Below are 20,144 nucleotides of genomic sequence, written 5' to 3' on the forward strand. Positions count from 1 at the left end.
TTTTAAAAGCTGCTCTTGGGTCTTCAAGTTAATGCTGATCTTCTAAGCTGTACCTGGACCATAACATCCATTTTCCAGGAACTGCTGGCATGATGACAGACTTAGGGCATAAATATTATAAGGTGATCAGTGGCTTCTAACCCTGATGGATAGGTTCTACCTCCACTGTCAGAGGCAGCAGGCTTCTGGATACAAGTTGCTGCACACAGCAGGAAGAGAGAGCGCCCTTGTGCTCAGGTCCTGCTTGCAGTTTTCTCACAGGCACCTGAGAACATGATGCTGGACTTGGTGGGCCATTGGCCTGATCCATCAAACTACTCCATTGTTGTTGTTGTTGCCCACCTTACCTCCAAGGAGCTCAAGATGGTTCTCCCTCTCTCCATTTTATCCTCACACCAACCTGTGAGATAGGTTAGGCTGGGAGACAGTGACTGGCCCAAGGTCAAGTCAAGTCAAGTCAAGTAACCTTTATTGGCATCACATTAGAACATTCAGAATACATTCAGAATAGATAGGCCAGTGTGATCTCATCGCCACCCCAACAGCACAGTCACCCGCCAAAGGCCAGAAGAGGTGAGAAACCCGCCTCATCTCTGTGGGTTTCCAGCAAGGGCAGGATCCTGTAGCATACTTTGGCGACAAAAAAATCAAATAGAAGAATTTAGCTACTGTCTTGGTGAGCTCCTGGTCTCTCCCCTGTAATAAGAAGCACATAACCTCTGTCTCTGGTTTCCATGTTGGAATACATAGATGGTCTAGAAATTTTTGCCGAAGATCATCATACATTTTACTTTTGAGGCTGGTGCAAGGTCACCCAGTGGGCTTCACAGTTGAGTGGAGATTTAAACTCTGGTCTCCCAGGTCCCACTCCAGCACTCTGAGCCCTACACCATGCCAGCTTCCATACGGTATTAGAAAACTCTGCTTACCTCATTTCCATGACACATTTGAATGCCACCCTCCCTTTGAGTTGCTCAGAGACAAAAACAACAGGCAGGTGAGCAAGACCCAATTGATTGATCAACAGGCATGACAGGCCAAGAAGATCAGTCAGCCACTGAGCAAGCCAGTGACAGCAGAGGGTACTGTAGAGGTCTCCTAGTGACCTTCCAGTGACCCTCTGTCTCTGCTTTATCCCCGATCTCTCAATGGATAAGGATGCAACTTTTCATTTCAAAGGAGCCTTTTTTGAACTGTTGTTTCAAATGCTTTGATTCCTTTATTTTTTAGGGATCAGTGCAGTGCCCAGCATGGTGGCATCTATCACATCTGGACATAAGACCTATCTTGTTGAGAAATTCATGTCAGGGTGGTGAAAAGAGGTCTGGAATTGGGCAGCAACGGCTCAAAACCAGCAGTACATTCTGTCTCTGGGGTACCCAACACGGTGTCTTTCAGATGTTGGTCACTCCAACTCCCATCAGCCCCAGCTGGCGTAACCAATAGTTAGGAGTGAGAGTTGTGGTCCACAACTTCAAGTGGGCGCCACACCATTGTTTACCCCCCATTCTATGCCATGTCTTTGAATCATGGGTGAGGACCCTGGGCTGGAACCCAGATGGTTTTTCTCCTCTGGCCGGTGGGAAATGGGGATTTTGTTTTCACCAAGCAAATTTCTACTTCAAAAGAGGGGAAATTGGGAGAGGACGGTGATAGGTCAGTGGTAACGAAACTGCTTTGCTTGCAGAGCAAAGTCCCAGATTTTGTCCCCATCACCTCCCAGTAGGATTGGGAGAGTCTCCTATCTGATACCCTCAAGATCTGTTGACAGTCACTGTAGACAGTACTGAGCTAGTTGGGCCAATGGTCTGATTCGGTAAAAGGCAGCTTCCTATGTTCCTATGATTTTCCTTGGGTCCACAGCTAGATAGGAAGTGGTTAACACACACACACCCCAACCAATCTGCCTGCCTGCCTACCTACGGTGACCCTGAAAATTAGTGCACCCACACAGCTAGTTGCATTATTATTATTATTATTATTATTATTATTATTATTATTATTATTCTACAAATCTGCACATTAAACAAAAAGAAACATTCAGGGTCTACTTTGGCTCTCAAACAGCTTGTAACCAAATGGTGCACGGCCCACTTACGAGATTCCTTCAAGGCTCCTCTGTGTGTGTGTCATTGCTGAATTATCATTTCCTTTGTCTGAAATGGAATAACAAGAGCAGGATATACCACCCATATTTCCTTTTGGAAAGAAAAGGGAGGGAAAGGAAAGCGGGTAGAACAACCAACACTCCTCCCCTCCTCCTCCCCCCCCCCACTTTTGCATCCCCAGACCTGTAGAAGTTACTGAGCTGAATTACAGAGATGAAGGTTGGATGATTAACCATCTTCCTGCATTTCAGCATCCCGGCCATTACTCACTCCAAACCTGAGGCTTCTCAGTTACATAGCCCCGCACAGGCTGGCCATTTTTTCCATTGACTGAAAACACATTCTGACTGAAAACAAACTTTCGATCCCTGAGGCTTGGCATGCCTCAGGTCCCTCACCATATTTAATCAACGGGAAGCTAAACACTTTCAATCCGTGATGGCTCATTTGGAGAAGGAGCTCTGGGCCTTTGCTCTGTGCCAGATGTAATAACTCTCCCCTTTTCTTTTCTGAGGACTACTTTTATAATTTTGCTATTTTTCAACGTCAGGCCCATCTTTTGAAGAATTTTTATTGGATTTCCCGCTAGACATCACCAAGAATTTTATTTCTTTGGCAAAAAAAAAAAAAAAAGTATCAAGCAGAACGGGGGGAAGAGAAACTCAAATCATAATCTTGCAAAACATTATTAGTTGGGAGTTCTTTGTTTACACAAATATGGTCACAAAGAACCAGGCTGTGGCTTCTCGGGTCTTCAGCTGTCTACAAAAATGCCTTGCTGGGTGGTTTATGAAAGCCAAGTGGCACAATGTGAAGAAGCAATGCATGATTTCTTTCTTCATACAGACAACCATTGCAGGACAATAACTCCATGGTACAGCAGATGCTCTGTGTTCAGACAATCCCTGGTTCAATCTCCGGCAATTTCCAGGTATGGCTGGGTTTGACTCTTTTCTGAAATCCTGGGGAGCAACCACCAATCAGTGTAGACAATACTAAAGTCCCATCTGCACTATACACTTAAAGTAGTCTTCCACAACTTTGTCATAGCTTTCCCCCAAGACTCCTGGGAACTGTAGTTTGTTAAGTTCTTAGGGGACCCCATTCACCTCACACAACTACAATTCTCAGAGTAGGTTAACAATTAACCCTTCTTTCCCAGGATGCCTTTTGAATCTCTATAGGCAGGGTGTTCCACAAGACATAGCCAATGACACTAGAGGCAACCTCCAAGAGCCTGGATCTTAAAGCTCATCTATCCAGTCCTCTGCCTGGGACAGAACCGTCCTTCAGTGGTCTTTGCCAACCTGGTGCCCTCCAGATGTTCTTGGATTACAACTTTGGGGGAAGGGTCATGGCTCAGAGGAAGAGCATGCAGATCTTAGATTCAATCCCTGGAGCTTCCAGGTAGGGCTGGGAGAGAGACCTTTTCTGAAACCCTTTCTGAAACCCTGGAGAGACATTGCCATGGACTGCCAGTCAACCCAAGAGCAGGTAAGAATCACTTTTAGAAACCAGCAGAAATGCTGCTTCTAGGTGCCAGTGTCTGGCCTATGCAGAAAAAAACTTTGCTTCTAAAACTTGATTCTCCACTGGTTACAGTCTGTGCCATTTCGCATAGATGGGTTAGTATAACATGCTACATTTACCAAGCTAAACACAGTATGCTCTTTCAATAACCGTTTTTCTTTTGCAGTTTAATACACTTGTTGCCATTTTCTCCACAGACACACCAGTTATCGGCAGCTAAAAAGCCAATGCAATTGTGGGCTGCATCAATAGGAGTATAGCATCTAGATGAAGGGAAGTAATAGTGCCACTGTATTCTGCTCTGGTCAGACCTCACCTGGAGTACTGTGTCCAGTTCTGGGCACCACAGTTCAAGAAGGACACTGACAAACTGGAATGTGTCCAGAGGAGGGCAACCAAAATGGTCAAAGGCCTGGAAACAATGCCTTATGAGGAACGGCTAAGGGAGCTGGGCATGTTTAGCCTGGAGGAGAGGAGGTTAAGGGGTGATATGATAGCCATGTTCAAATATATAAAAGGATGTCACATAGAGGAGGGAGAAAGGTTGTTTTCTGCTGCTCCAGAGAAGCGGACACGGAGCAATGGTTCCAAACTACTGTACAAGAAAAAAGATTCCACCTAAACATTAGGAAGAACTTCCTGACAGTAAGAGCTGTTCGACAGTGGAATTTGCTGCCAAGGAGTGTGGTGGAGTCTCCTTCTTTGGAGGTCTTTAAGCAGAGGCTTGACAACCATATGTCAGGAGTGCTCTGATGGTGTTTCCTGCTTGGCAGGGGGTTGGACTCGATGGCCCTTGTGGTCTCTTCCAACTCTATGATTCTATGATTCTATGACCTGGTATAAGGCAGTTTCCTATCTCCCCACAATTTCTGTATGCCTTCTGAGGATTTGATTGATTGGGACTGATGCCTTTCTAGTCACTGTCAGGCCAGGCTGGAAGAGTCAGATCTACAGTTGAGAAACATTCTATGCCTGCGGTGATCTACCATAGGGAATTTCCTTGGTGCTTTATAAGTCAATCACAACCCCCTCTCCTCCACCACTGCCTCTCCCTCTCCCCCCGCCCCCCACAAAGTGACTATGCTGCAGATCTGGCACATGAATCATGGGAACTTAAACAAAATATGAGCCAGACATACTCTAAGCATGGTAAGCACTATGTGCCAAATCAAACCATAGCCTTTTGTGCACATGCCATGCAGCTAAACCAGGAAAGGTTTTTGCAACTCGAATGCAGGCTTATTCCCTATGAGCTCATGACCCCAAATCAAACGCCTCTTGAAGTGCACTATGTCCATTACTAAGATCCAAATCTTTGCAGCCTGCATGTATTAGGAGTGTTCCCACTCCCACACGTTCCCATCGGAGCTTAAAGAATGCAGCCTTTTGCCCGAGGAGCAAAGCCTCTCCTTTGTTCTTAGAGCAGGTTCTGCTGTCTCAAGGTTTTCCTGGGGCTCTTAAGAGTTGCCTTATTCTCCCTCCCTCCCCCACTTTCTCTAGTGTTTGAGGTTAAGAAGTATGCTACAGTATTCAATAAATCGCTTGGCAAGGCGTATGACAAAACAAGAAAATGTAATTCAGATTAAAGTCACCCTCTGGCTAAAGTGATAGTTTATTAAGTAAACTGCAGCGCTGCCAATCAAGTCTGCTGGCAAGCAATCCTTTGACATTAATCTTTTTTGATGTGATTTAAGGTACACCTGGGCCTTTGTAGAGTATCTCCCATAATTTCTTTCCCATCTCTCTGGATCAAGCTGCCGTGCTTGGCGTGGTTGACAAATTCCCGGAGTAATCCCTCAAAAGATTGGGGAAATGCTCCAAACGCTCCATTAAATTTATTTTCCGTGCTTTAAGAGACCCAAAACTATGTCCAATAAATAAGTGTTCCCTGTGATTTATTGAAATGCTGGTCTGATTTAAAGTTATGGGATTGGGGGGAATGTCGCCCTTGGGAGTTTGAAGACTGGCTTTGCAAGTGAGTCCAGATGTGTTCTTTCTGCATTGGTGAGGAGGGAGGGAGGAGGGAGCAGGGAAGAGAGAGAGAAAGAGAGAGAGAGAGAAAAGATTAGCCTAAATGCTAAAGGTTTCCGAGTGACAATGGCGGAACCTTGTTTCCAAGCTTTAACATAAAAGGTCCCCAGTTGTGTTTTCTTTCTTGCAAAATTTATTGTGGTTGTAGTTACTGGGGGAATCATCAAAAGCCTCATTCTGGCCCTTGCTTTTGCACTGCTCCTTTGATAAATATGATACTTAGAAATATGCCTCCCACAAGACAGAAAAGCCATAGAGTTAAAATGAAGTAATCTGTCAGTAAACTCACAGGAATCAAAGCCAGAATGAAACCTGTAAAAGGGAGAGAGGGAGGAGGGGAGAAGCCTCAGCTCCAAAGCATTTTAGGAGAAGACAGAGATTAAGGACCGTCCTTTCTACACTATTTTTATCTGCAAAGTTAAAAGTGAAGATTTATTTGTTAAAGAGGGCCTCGGTGTTGGCTCTTGAACAGATGGACTCTGTTCTTTCTTGCCTTTCTGAAGTCCCAGGGCTTCAACACACATACACAGAGACATAAAATTAAGATGGTGCTTTCTTTTTTGTCCTTGATGGGTGCCTTCAGTTGGAATTCTCTGCCTTTCTCCTACCTTGCTAGTCTTTAGAAACGTTTGCACACAAAAAAAAGGTCAGATTTATTTTTTACAACCCTTGTACAGATGTTGGCCTCCAGTGTTGCAATGCTACGGTAATTTTTGAAATTGAGGGTGCTAAGGCTCCCTCTACTCTGGAAGTGCTTGCCCCAGATGTTTGTGCCTTGGCTACAGAATCACAGTGTTGGAGGGGACTTAGAAGGTCATCTTCCGTATTTTTCGCTCTATAAGACGCACCAGACCACATGACGCACCTAGTTTTTGGAGGAAGAAAACAAGAAAAAAAATATTCTGAATCTCAGAAGCCAGAACAGCAAGAGGGATCGCTGCGCAGTGAAAGCAGCAATCCCTCTTGCTGTTCTGGCTTCTGGTATAGCTGCGCAGCCTGCATTCGATCCATAAGACGCACACACATTTCCCCTTACTTTTTAGGAGGGAAAAAGTGAGTCTTATAGAGCAAAAAATACGGTAATTCTACTTCTTGCCAGTGCAGGGTTCCCCCCCCCCACACACACACACACCATCCCTGATATTAAGATCATATCCACACCATATTTTCAAAGGGCTAGTATACCACTTTCACTGCTTCCCCAATTAATCCTGGGAATGGTAGTTTGTTAAGGGTGCTGACCTTGCCAAGCAAAATTCCCAGCATTCTTAGCAAACTACAGCTGTCAGGATTCCCTATGGTTTTTAAAGTGGCATAAGAGTGCATTAAATGTTTGGTGCAGGTGTGGCTTGAGTTACTATACTTGTGATGGGATGATTTTTAAAAGGCATTCTGAAATCCAAAGTATGGTTTAAAAAAAATAATTCCGCCATTCTATTTCAGAGAAAATACTGAAGCATCTAACCAAATAAAAATAAATCCCACAACCATATATCACCAATATCTGACTCCCTATCTCCTGACTTTCATCAAAAGGGCTCAAGGCTTCCCAAAGGCATCTGACTGGCCTCTGGGAGAACAGGATCCTGGATTAGATGGGCCATTGGCTGGATCCATTGGGGTTATTCTTATGCTCTTAAGGTGACATGCATGGCTCATTCCCCCCCCCCCACACACACACTTTATCCTCACAACACAACCCTGTTGTGAAGTCAGGCTAGACCAGGAGTCGGCAACGTGAGGCCCATAGGCCGAATGCAGCCCACGAAGACCGTTTTACCAGCCCACAAGCCACCCTAGAACTGAGCCACCTGCTTGATGAGTCCCCTGCGCACTGTGCTAAACCGGCGCAGTGCAGGGACTTGCCGAGTGGCACTGGAAATTGCATCTGTGCATGTTCAGACGCCGAAAATCGCTCTGCGCAGGTGCAATTTTCAGCATCTGGGCATGCACAGAAGTGATTTCCGGTGGCACAGACATGCGCAGACATCATATTTGGCGCCGCACTGCACCGGTCTGGCCCACGGACAATCTCCGTGGGAGTGTTCCAGCCCATGGCCGGTAAACCTTGCGAACCCCTGGGTTAGACTAAGAGATATCTAATGAGCTTCATGCAGAAGTGCCAAGTATAGAGGCAGAAGGGGCTTTGGGCCCCGTAATATTTGTGGAAAAGGGGGTTGAGCCCCTCACCAATACTGAGGGGGCCCATTCCCTGATGCCACCAGGTGAGCAGTCGCGCAGTGGCCGGGGGCAGGAAGCATGGAGGGTGAAGATCACCCTCCGCATTCCCCATCCCCCAGTGCCGCCAGGCGAGAGCAGGACACATCACATGACGCTGGGCCCCCTCAATGTCTGCACCCCTGGCTTCATGGCTGAATGAAGTGTTTAACCTGGGTTTCCCCGTTCCTAGTCAGACACTTCAACCACTACAGAACACTATATATAAACAGTATGGCAATGTTTAAACACATAGACCTATCAATAATCAAACATGTAAGCTACATAGCAGCATCAGCAGACTGTTGTTAAAATGCAGCAGGAGGCCCTCTCAATAAAATCCTGCTGAAAAGATTGTCCGCTAGCAAATGAGCAGATAGAGAATTGCATAGTTCTTGGATGGGTATGTCCCCCTACCAGAGAAGGACTCCCCTCTTCCTCATGACTCCCTGCCACACTTCTGATAGTACAGGGAAAGGAAGCAGCAGGAGTTAAAAGGCAATGGAAATAGGGGTGCCCTTGTTTGCTTACAGCATCTCTCATTTCACATCAAGGGTGGCCACCGGACCCTGATGACACCTTGTCCACCACATGCTGCCTTAGTGCTGATGTACATACATTCCTACGCATGTGCACCAGCCTCTAGCCAAACTGCACATGGCTCTGGGAGGTTTAACAGCAGGGAGAGAGATAGGAAGAACAGCACCTCTGATACATAGGATGTGGAGCCCTTTTTCAGCCCAAGGGGTTCATTCCCTTTGGAGAATCTTTCTGGGGACCACTTGTCCTGATGGGTGAGGCCACAAATGTAACATTTACTTTTGTACAGTAGGCTAGTTTCTGCACACACTCATACCTGTATGCAAGTTTCTAGGACACATTCCATCCAAGCATATATACTTGGGGTGCATTCCAAGGCCAGAGCTGGGGAAAGTTCTGAAGGACCAGAAAAGAAAAGAAAAATGTCCCTGTTAAGTCAGAACAGTTTCCCCAAGGAATTGTGCCTGCTGCAGCAGGATGGAAACTCCTAATCTAACTCTGACTCCTAAGAACCTTTCAACACGGAAGAAGAAAAAGAAGAGTTTGGATTTGATATCCCGCTTTATCACTACCCGAAGGAGTCTCAAAGCAGCTAACGTTCTCCTTTCCCTTCCTCCTCCACGAACAAACACTCTGTGAGGTGAGTGAGGCTGAGAGACTTCAAAGAAGTGTGACTGGCCCAAGGTCACCCAGCAGCTGCATGTGGAGGAGCGGAGACACGAACCTGGTTCACCAGATTACGAGTCCACCGCTCTTAACCACTACACCACACTGGCTCACAGGGTTAGCCCAAGATGTTTTCCTACCTGAAATGTAGGAGAAGTCCAATTACACAGACAGAATCTGACCGGATGGAAGTTGAAACTTTGTTCAACACAGGTGATGGGACCACTTTCTCCAGAGGAAGTTAGCTTTGGAGATTCAAGAGGCATGGTAGTGGAACTGCTGCAGCCCCCTGGAATCAGCCGCCTGAGGCAACTGCCTCATTCTGCCTAATGGTAGAGCCAGCCCTGTTTCAACATCAGTCCCAGCAATTCTGCCAGGCCAGGAATAGTGACTATGACTGAGTTCCTGGACAAAGAACATGAAGATGGTTGAAGCTGTACAACCTTGTTAGGACTGTACCACTTCAGAATGCATGCAGCATGTTTGCTTTTTGCTGAGAGGAAAAAGCCTGGTGTCCCTTACCTGCATTCTGAAATAGATGGATTGAACTGTACCACCTGGGTTATTCTCCTTTTTTTGTCCTGAGCCTTCTGATGCTGAGCCGCTTTCCTTGTGTGTACACCATTGGCTGCTTCCTACATTGTCTCAACAGGTTTGGATGGAGTTAAAAGAGAACTGTCTCTTGCAGCACCTGTATTTGCGCTCTTCAATCTTCAGTTTACTGTAATAAAATCATTTAATACAGTCATAATTTTGTTGGCAAGGCCTATGTTTATGGTGAGTGATATGGAATGAGGCTAACTGACAGCCGCCTGATTAAAACCATAAATCAAAAAGTGAGGTTGCTTTTAACAGGAAGCAACATGAAAATCCAGCTTGAAGCTGAGACTTCAGTGTTTGTGGTGTGACTGTAGTTAAGACGGCTGCTGGGTGCACCTCTCCTCAGAACTTCAGCCAAGCTCTTCAGAGCTGCCTCGCTAGAAAATGGGCTTGAATATTGCTAAGACAAAAAAAACAAAAAAAGCAAACCTGCCAACAAGCCAACAAGCCAACAAGCTTTCTCTTGAAACATCGGGGCTTAGAAGAGTTGAGTAATAAACACAATGAGAACACCCTGTGGGAATGGCATCTTAAAGACAAGCTGAGAGAATAGGATGCTAGGATCTCTCCCTTGTTAATATTGGACAAGGCTCTTTTGATCTTAGTGTCTCAATTTCCATTCAATAACCATTTCATCCTTTACTCTGCACATAGCTGTCAAGTGTCCCTTATTTGAAGGGACAGTCCCTTATTCCAGCGCCATGTCCCGCTGCTGTCCCTTATTGATGGATGTCCCTTAAATGATGTCCCTTAAATTTCAAAGAAAGCAGCTCCTCTCCCTCCCTCCCTCCCTGCCGGCCAGGGAGGAGGGAGGCTCCAACTGTGTTGCTTGGCTGTGTTGCTCACCCAATAATAAGTCTAAGAACGACTGGGGGGGTGGAGCTTGCATGCCTTGTGTGTGGCTAGTTAATGCAAGCTGAGGAGGTTTTTGAATGCTGGACGCCATTTTGTTGCACGTGCTGCTGCAAACTTTGCAGTGCAAAGCCAGGCCGGGGAGCCATCTTAAGTTGAGGCTGCATAGGTCTTGTGGTGCATGTGATTCAGATTCTAGTCAGTTGAACCTCTGGTTACAAAGTTGGTTGGACAGTGTTCTCGAAGCTACCAGCATGAGTTTGACCAGACTGCAGGAGGACAGGAAGACTGGAGTGCCTGGAACAGGTGAGGCTGCAGGTCCCTTATTTTGGCTGCTGGTCCCTTATTTTCAAATCTGTAAGTTGACAGCTATGACTCTGCATTCCATAAATGAAGCAAAGTTTACAACAGCCTCAGCCTGGTGTGTTTCTTCTGAAGGAGAAGGATGGTGGACAAATTCAGTCCAGTTCACATTTGAAGGTGAACCTTCCTAATTTGCACTTTCTGAAACATTACATGACTTGAAACATAGCTGACCAGAACTTTAAAAATAAAATGCATGCTGATGTGGAAACATAGAGAACCGAATTTAAGATTGCAAAAATGAGAACGTGGAATTGAAGGATTCCTCTGTCCCTACAGCAGAGACATGTAGATTTATTTATTTGCAGATGTTTGGACTGAAGACCAATAATTGGGCCTCAGAGTCCAGAACAGGCAGTGCTAGTGCCAAAACAGAGGCACTTTTATTAGTAGAAGACCTAGAATGCAACAAGGCCACAATCAATTTCATTCTCTTAAACTTCTTGTCTAGGTAGATGAGATGTGTCTGGATTTGAAGCGGATTTTTTTTGGGGGGGGGGAGGCTACAGCCTCTGTGAAGGGTGCAAATTGGACTGGGATAGGGTGTGTCATTTCCACACTTCGAATTCCCTGAATGTCAGGTGGCCAAACAAGTCCATAAGTGATAATGGACAGATGCATTTGTGTTAAGAGCATAAAATCAACATGGGTAAGTGGTAAATACCAGTAATCCATGCAGGTCAGCCCTATATAGAAAACACAGGTTTCATTTACAAAACTGGCTTGCAAACTTCTGTTCCTAGATAAGCTGGCCTGGAAACCACTTTACACAGAACTGGCGGCATAAATAGCACTTAAAGTGGGTGTAAATTTCAATTATACCCACTTGGAAGCGCACTTACACTGAGCATTTGCAATATATTACCAGATTAGATGAAATATTAATTAAAATTAATCAACCACAGACACTGAGATGATCCTTTGGGAAGAAGAAACTATAAATACGCAGCTTTTAAAAGAGAGAAGGGCACTTCCTTTGCTTGTATCTGGCTGTTTAAATATTAAAATGTTTGTTGAAGAGGGGGAAGACAAGGTGGGAGGGGGCACGAGTGTCTCAGATCTTCAGCTTTGTCTGCAACGCAATTGCTAAATCATAACTTCATTGATCTTGGTGAAAAATTGGCAAGAAGAAGTGGGGAGTTCTCTGGGGATTTCTTAAAGCATACTGAAATTCCAAAATCTAAGTGTTTGTAATGTGAGTAAACCGTTACTCTTTAGTTAGCTGGTAAGGCTCCTGAGCTATTGGGATCCAGGTTTATGAGCCAGAAAGAAAGACTTCCCCTGTCCCTTATTAGGGATAAATGAATCTATCAATTCCAGTTTCACTCCATTCTTCCCAAACTCAAAATTCAATTTACCACATTTCCACATCAGTTTGTGATTTTTTAAAATAATAAAGAAGTCCTCGTGAAATTTTGTTGACATTTTTGTGTGCATTTTACCTAATACAATAGACACATTTTTCAATTCAGTTTTGCCTAATACATGTTTTTTGAATAATTTTTCATAATATAATACTTTTTTAATATAAAAAGTAAGTTTTTGAATCACTAAGTCAGAGACTATTAGACCATCTGCACTATACATCTCAAGCAATATCATACCACTGAGAAGAGTTCCCTGAGAAGAGGGATAGATGGTTAAACCACTCTGAAAATTGTAGCTCTGGGAGGAGAATAGGGGTCTCCTATCAATTCTGAGCACCCTTAACAAACTACACTTCCCATGATTCTTCGGGGGAAGCCATGCCTGCTTAAGGTGGCATGATGCTTCTTGAATTGTATACTGCAGATGAGACTTGAAGGACATTTGTATGAAGAAAATTGTGAATTGTTTTAACCCCTTCCCACAGCTGGTGATTCTTCCTTGCTCCACCATAATTGTTAAAGGGTCATCTCCCTAAGTGGGCTCCAAAACCAGTTTCAGAACCTGTGTAAGTGTATTCTGGACTGGAAATTGAGGTGTGATTTCCTGAAACTCACTGGATGACCTTGGTTCTGCAGCTATTTCTCAGTTTCCATCCCTGGCATCTCCCATTACAGGAACCCTGATAGCAAGCAATGAGAAGTGACCCTGAAGAGACACTGCCAGCTAAAATAGACAAAATTATTCCAGTCTCACCTAGAATTGGAGCACTTTCCTCTCTTCCCTTCCATGTAGGCCTCACCAGGCAGATGGTATCAACAACTCAGAACCCACGGTGGTGGCACTGTTGGCATCACTGACAGAGCAGCAGCGTAAAAAGGCATCTCTCCAGCCTGCTGTTGCCTCATCAGCTGTGGCCATCACAGAAGAGCTCCAGAGCTTGGTGATGTAAGACAAATAGCTCGCATCAGATGTAGGCATTGCTGGGCACCTGTAAGGGCCCACACCACAGCAGGGAGGCTAGGGGCAACACCAGGAGCCCCCTAATACTCACTGTCAGAGCCTGTTGATGAGTTCCATCTAAGCAACTGAGCAGTGACAAAAGTGAGGAGATGAAACATCTTCAACTTGTGTGGTTTCTGTAGACTGCATCCAAACAGAGAGGGTAATTGAATGGACAATGTTGACAACAGCGAGGAAGAATTGGAACCACACGGGGTCCCACTGAGGGCATCTTGCCAAGGGCACCCCAGAACCTGAATGCACTAACAATGCATTCAGTCCCCAAGAGGGCAAGCACAGCCAGGAGAATCACACTATACTTCGAGCTAAATCTTGGAAATACTTGGGGAACGAAACCTTCTAAAGGGGTTGTGGGAACCATGACGTAAAGCATCCTCCTCCTTCCAGATGCCTTCCAGATGTTGCTGGACTCCAACACCCATCACCTCCAGCCAGCATGGCCAATGGTCAAGGATGATGGGAATTGTAGTCCAGCATTATCTGGAGGGCACCAAATTTAGGAAGACGGATGAGGAGGGGAAGGCATCCTCTCTCCAAACCCTCCGGTTGCTTTGACGAATTCTTCCATGCCCATTTGCTGGGGGCGGTTTGCAGATAGAATCATAGAATCCTAGAATCATAGAGTTGGAAGAGACCACAAGGGCCATCGAGTCCAACCCCCTGCCAAGCAGGAAACACCATCAGAGCACTCCTGACATATGGTTGTCAAGCCTCTGCTTAAAGACCTCCAAAGAAGGAGACTCCACCACACTCCTTGGCAGCAAATTCCACTGTCAAACAGCACTTACTGTCAGGAAGTTCTTCCTAATGTTTAGGTGGAATCTTTTTTCTTGTAGTTTGGAACCATTGCTCCGTGTCCGCTTCTCTGGAGCAGCAGAAAACAACCTTTCTCCCTCCTCTATGTGACATCCTTTTATATATTTGAACATGGCTATCATATCACCCCTTAACCTCCTCTTCTCCAGGCTAAACATGCCCAGCTCCCTTAGCCGTTCTTCATAAGGCATTGTTTCCAGGCCTTTGACCATTTTGGTTGCCCTCCTCTGGACACGTTCCAGTTTGTCAGTGTCCTTCTTGAACTGTGGTGCCCAGAACTGGACACAGTACTCCAGGTGAGGTCTGACCAAAGCAGAATACAGTGGCACTATTACTTCCCTTGATCTAGATGCAATACTCCTATTGATGCAGCCCAGAATTGCATTGGCTGTTTTAGCTGCCGCATCACACTGTTGGCTCAGATAAGACCTTGACTATCAGTTGAACTTCTGTGCAGGTCATGAAGGGAAAGCAAAACCAAAATTAAAACAGGGTGTGAGACAGAAAAATACCAACAGCCCCCATCTTTCTTGGTACATTAGAGGGCATTGTTGTCTAGACACAAAGCAGGGGGAGGTGGACTGAGGTGTAATATAAGTCAGTAGCTGCTTTCCATCTGCATTAGTCACGGAAGGCTGTATGTGAAACTAACCCAGGGAAATAAGAATCTGTAAGACACACCACAGCTCTGCACATGAACTGGCCTGATTTATGAATCTGTGCAGGATATAAAAGAACTAATAAATTACACGTTTCTGCCAACCTAAACCATACATGAAAAGAGTTTGCTCAGGGAATAGCTCGGTCTTGGCTCCGGTGAGCCGGCTAAAGCCCCTGGTGACAGAGTTCTGAAGGGCTGCTAGATGAAGCTTTATGCAAAACACACTGCAGAGAAGGCACCGGCCAAGCCCAAGACTTTTCTGAAAGCCTCTCTGTGTGGGGAGTGAGCCCTTCACAAGCACAGAACCTACATTAGTATGGTGTGCAATCCCACATTGCAGGGCACAGACATGTGAATGGTGCGATCCTACACCTTGCTGGCTGGTATGGGTATGGAGAAAACCTCAGCCTTCCCTCTTTCAGCTTCGTTGAAATGCTTCACTGCAGCTTTCTTCTGCGTATGCCTGTTTTTGGCATGCAATTTCCCCCTAATATAATGAATTTTATATGCTGTTTTCGCTAACTTATGCAACTTATGCACACTTTGCTCTAACACACACACATTTTAGTACACATCTTTGGTTGGGGAAATATTATTGCAAAAATGTGTGAATTTCGAAGGATAGCTGTGCTTTGGTGCATGTGTATCCTTTCATGAAGGGCAAATTAGGACGGTTCACATTGCAATGTGTGAACCAAGCTGAATGTCACCCCCTCACTTTGTTAAGGTCTCTCTTCAGATCAGCTGCTCCCTCTTTCCCTCCCTGTGTCTAGTTCTAGGCACCAAAATTTAAGAAGGTTATTGACAAGCAGGAACGTGTGCAGAGGAGTGTGACCAAGATGATCAAGGGTTTGGAAACCAAGTCTTAAGAGGAACGGTTGAGGGACCTGGTTATGTTTAACCTGGAAAAGAGGAGGCTGAGAGGAGATAGGATAGCCATCTTCAAACATCTAAAGGGCTGTCACATGGGAGATGGAGCAAGCTTGTTTTCTCCTCCTCTGGAGGGTAGGACCCAAATCAATAGATTCAGGTTACAGGGAAGGAGATTCGAAATAAACTTCAGGAAGAACTTTCTGACAGTAAGAGCTGTTCTGCAATGGAACAGACTCCCACCAGAGGTTGGAGGTTTTTAAGCAGAGGTTGGATGGCCATCTGTCATGGATGCTTTAGTTGAGATTTCTGTATTGGGATTAATAACAAATGACACCCCCATAAATAAGAAAAGGATATTCTTATACGCTGCCGCAAGTGTCCTTATAGCAAAGAACTGGAAGGGAGACAAAATACACACAATAATAGACTGGCAAATCAAACTTACTGAATTTGTTGAATTGGCCAAAATGACGGCAGCTATCAGAGGTCAAACAAATAGAAATTTAATAAAAGAATGGATGAATATATGAGAAAAACACTGCTTCGGTACAGAAATATTGATATGTAAACAACAAAGTTTGTAAGGGGAAAGGTTACAAATGCAAGTAAAATCAGAATATTTGTCAAATACGATACAACAAAACAATTGTAATGATAAGTTATAGAATTAAGGTCAAGCAACGATGGAAGGAACTCACATTTCGAGTTATGTCGAACCAATGGTGGGGTGGGGGTGAGGTGGTGGGATGCTTTGTGTTACTAACATGTACATATGTGTAAACCTTTCTTTATTTCTGTTATTTTGTAGAGATAAAAACTCCAATAAAAATTAATTTTAAAAAAGAGATTACTGTATTGCAGGGGTTTGACTAGATGATCCTTTGGGTCTTTTTCAACTCTACAATTCTATGAATTCTAACTTTTACTAAATCCAAGTACTTTGGGAAGGATCTAGCACCCAGGAACTTAAAGGATCCTTGCTTCCCCCCCCCAAAAAAAAACTTGAATCAATACATAGCCAAGGGTTAGCTATCTTTAGTTTAGGTGAGATGGGGAAATCAAGGGAAGATAAGGGATGGAAAAGGTAGTGTTTTGATTTGATGGGTGTCCCTGTGTTGGGGGAAACCCATAACACCTGCACTATGCGACCATTAAAAGAAAGATGACTCATGGTAACAAGCTTAGTGAGGTGTGTTCTGCTTCCAGTCAGCCATGGCTTCTTCCAGAAACTCAATTCCATCCTTCTCTACCCCCCAGTTTCTGCCCACATTCAGTCAACCTCACATGCCCACGAGCAAGTGCAGGCCTCATTGGGCCATTTGAGGGGGGGTTCCCCCTTTCCACCCATTTAAAGGGCCTTCCTCTTAAATATTGTTGTAATTCTCCACTCTTCAAGCTTTCCCTGTGTCTGCTGATACCTTCCTTGCATGCGCGGGTGGTGCTGTTTTGGCTGCATAGACGCCGGCACTCACAGCCTGAACCTTGGAACGATTTCCTTCCAGTTGCCTGAAACTGCTTGAGCTTTCCAACATTTCACATGTAGAATATCAAAGAGTTCCTAATGTGTTTCCTGCCACTTTGCAGATTAGTTTGGGTGCCAATAAGGGAGCTGTGAAACTCTGGGCGTCCAGTGCAGGCGAATGAGCATCCAAGTTTGTATAAACTGATGCAATTTTTGTAGAGGGGTTGGTTATGTATAAGAGGGAGAAAAAGATTCCATCACATTCATCCAGCTAATTAGCATCCCATTATGAACTTCTGAAATACATCCCTAAAGCCTCTCCTCTCCCTTCTCTGCCCCCCTCCCCCCAGTAAGGGAAAGGGAACTCTAAGGTCACATGCTCTCCAATTGGTTGCACAGGAATCTGTGAAATGTTATCCTTGTCCCTGTTTTGGGGAAGGGGGGCCTGCGCCTCTGCAAAGCACAGTTACACATATTGGTTCTGACAGCTTGAATTAATATGTCAAATTCTATGATCCATATTGGCGACAGGCCTTTTGACCCTATCAGCACGTTGCTTCCTTGGCTGAAAATCGGGAGGCTTCAAATTGATTTGGAGTTTTTGAAACATCCTGATGTCAAGACTGAGAAGGGGGGAGAATGGGGGGGGGGGTGGAGAGAGAAAGAGAGAGAGAGAGAGAGAGAGAGAGAGAGAGAGAGAGAGAGAGAGAGAGAGAGAGAGAGAGAGAGATTCTTTCTCAGTCTGGCTCAGTGCTGAGTACTGTGACAGGAAATATAAATTCCTCTTGCTTTCTTCCAAAAGCTGATGCCGGACAAAAACTTGATATGCCAACAGCCCATCCAGGTGTCTGAGGGTCAAGAGCTGATCACTGATAACCTAGAAAGTGGGTTGGGTTTGATTTCAGGAGCAAAAGAAATGGCTGTGGGTACGGTGAGCTGACCAAGCCTGTTCCTTCCCCCACGACTTACCTCTGTGCAGCCCCTCACCCAAATAACTCATCTCTCAAGTGGATTTATTTCCAGCATCAATGTCCCACCTGGGAAGAAAATGCCTGGACTTGAGATTGTGTCACAGGGAGAGTTCTGCACTCCTCATGCAAGCACCACTTTTCCTCCTAAAATCAGAGAGCCCCCCCCCCCAAAAAAAAATCCTGCTTTGATACAGTTGTGGCTTTTGCTTTTTTTAAGCACACAGGTCTTTTCACATCATATCTAAGACCACATCCACACAAAACATTTGAAGAACTCTTATACTACCAGTTATCATGGCTACCTCAAAGAGTCCTATGTAGTGTGTTAAGCATTGTTCACCGCACAGAGCTACAATTCTCAGTGTAATTTAACAATCAACATCTCTTTCCTGGGTACTCTGGGGACTGTAGTTCTGTGAGAGGAACAGGGGGTCTCCAAACAACTCTCAGTACCCTTAACAAACTACAGTCCTCAGGAGTCTTTGGGGGAAGCTAGGACTGTTAAAATGATATAATATGCAAACTGAAACACGGCCATCCTTCAATTTGCAGTGCAGTTCTCCAGCGAAGTAATGGATACAAAACGGAGCATACTAGAGTAAAATATGCATTAAAATACCTAAATTGGTGAAAATAATGTACAAGTAGGGATTGCATTAGGGGGTATTGCTTGCAAAAGTGTGCACGTTAGTCAAAGCTACATATAAAATTACGTTTATCTGGAGAAATGCACATCAAATTGCTGATGAACTTGCATGAGGACTTCTTTTTTAAAAATAAATAAATCACAAATTGCTGCAGAAATGTGGAGAAATGAGTTTAAGAATGGAAGAATGAGAAGCTAAGGCAACTGAAGCAGGCTGATTGGTCCATTCCAACTTGCCAAAGAAGTAGACAAAGGTATTACTGGTATGGCTACTTGAGAGACTTTTAAGCCAGGTGCAGCCCTCCAGAAGTCTGATTCCAACTCCCACAAGCTGCAGCCAGTATGCCAATGGTCAAGAATTATGGGACTTGGAGCCCAACAACTTCTGTATATTGTTCTCCAGCCCTTCTTTGCGTGAGATCTGAACTCAGGACTTTCTCCATGCAATCCTTGTGCTCTATGTCTGAGCTGCAACCTTTCTCCAAAACTATGTGAATCAGCTACAAGACCAGCCAGTTTCTCATATAAACCATGCTTGAAGCTTACTCACCATAAACAATTACTCTAAAGGATCTGACTGTATTTTTAACCTTGGAACAGACCTTCTTCCCTATTTGTTTCGCCTCTTGGCACTAAGAAGCATTTAATCCCTGCTTGTTGAAAGTTGGCTTGTGCGTGGGAAAGTCATGCAAAGGGCCCAAATAATCATAAATCAATATTAACTGTGCATTGCTTATTTTTTTTCTCTTTTTCTATTTATTATCCATTGGCCTAAGAAGTTAATATTGACTCAGCCGGAGCAAAATGTCAATAACCACAGACCTTGAAGGTCAGGGAAGCGTGATACCAAATAAGAATGGAGGCTGCCTTTAGAAGGCAACATGCAGCAAAACTGGAGAAGTATTTATTTGGCAGGGATCTCTGCAACCCGAGAATCTCAGTTTTCATTGAAAAAGGAAAGTAAGTTTCTAGACCCCATTATCACCATGATAGACTTCAAATGTTCTGAGCAACGCACAGAGAACTCTAAGACCCCTCTCCGTGTCTGTCAGAACAGAATCAATTTCTGAAAATTAAATAGACTTCCATATATTGGAATGGTAATTTCTACCAATTGCAGAAGACAAAACTCTCCCCTCTTCCTCCTCCCACCCACTGCATATGCATAAGTAGGGGGTAATAGAATAAATTGACACAGAATTTGAGTTAACGTCACAAGAGAAAAATACTGATCCTACCTTTGTGCCAAACCCTGGCTGTATGGAACAACTAGAATCAGAGGAAGTAAGCCTCTAAGCACCAATCGCTAGGTTGCATCAGTAGGAGAAAGCTATTGCCTCCATTTCCCATACCTTCCAGGTGTCCCTATTTTCCAGGGATAGTCCCAGAATTATGAAAGCCATCCTGGCTTCTGAACTGA

The 20,144-nt window shown here is 44.7% G+C and overlaps 1 long non-coding RNA gene across 1 annotated transcript in view; it reads right to left on the minus strand.

Annotated features, from left to right (window-relative positions):
* Positions 1-442: 442 nt before the first annotated feature.
* LOC309331297 overlaps positions 443-20,144 on the minus strand; it is a 36,470-nt gene continuing 16,768 nt past the window's right edge. Inside the window, exons 2-4 of the long non-coding RNA XR_014151789.1 lie at positions 9,233-9,813; positions 2,099-2,156; positions 443-696 (exon numbers count right to left, since the gene is read on the minus strand). This is a non-coding gene — a long non-coding RNA (uncharacterized lncRNA). The remainder of the gene's footprint in view (positions 697-2,098; positions 2,157-9,232; positions 9,814-20,144) is intronic.

This window comes from Podarcis erhardii, assembly GCF_964252035.2.
Source record: "Podarcis erhardii genome assembly, chromosome: 16".
Lineage (NCBI taxonomy): Eukaryota > Metazoa > Chordata > Lepidosauria > Squamata > Lacertidae > Podarcis > Podarcis erhardii.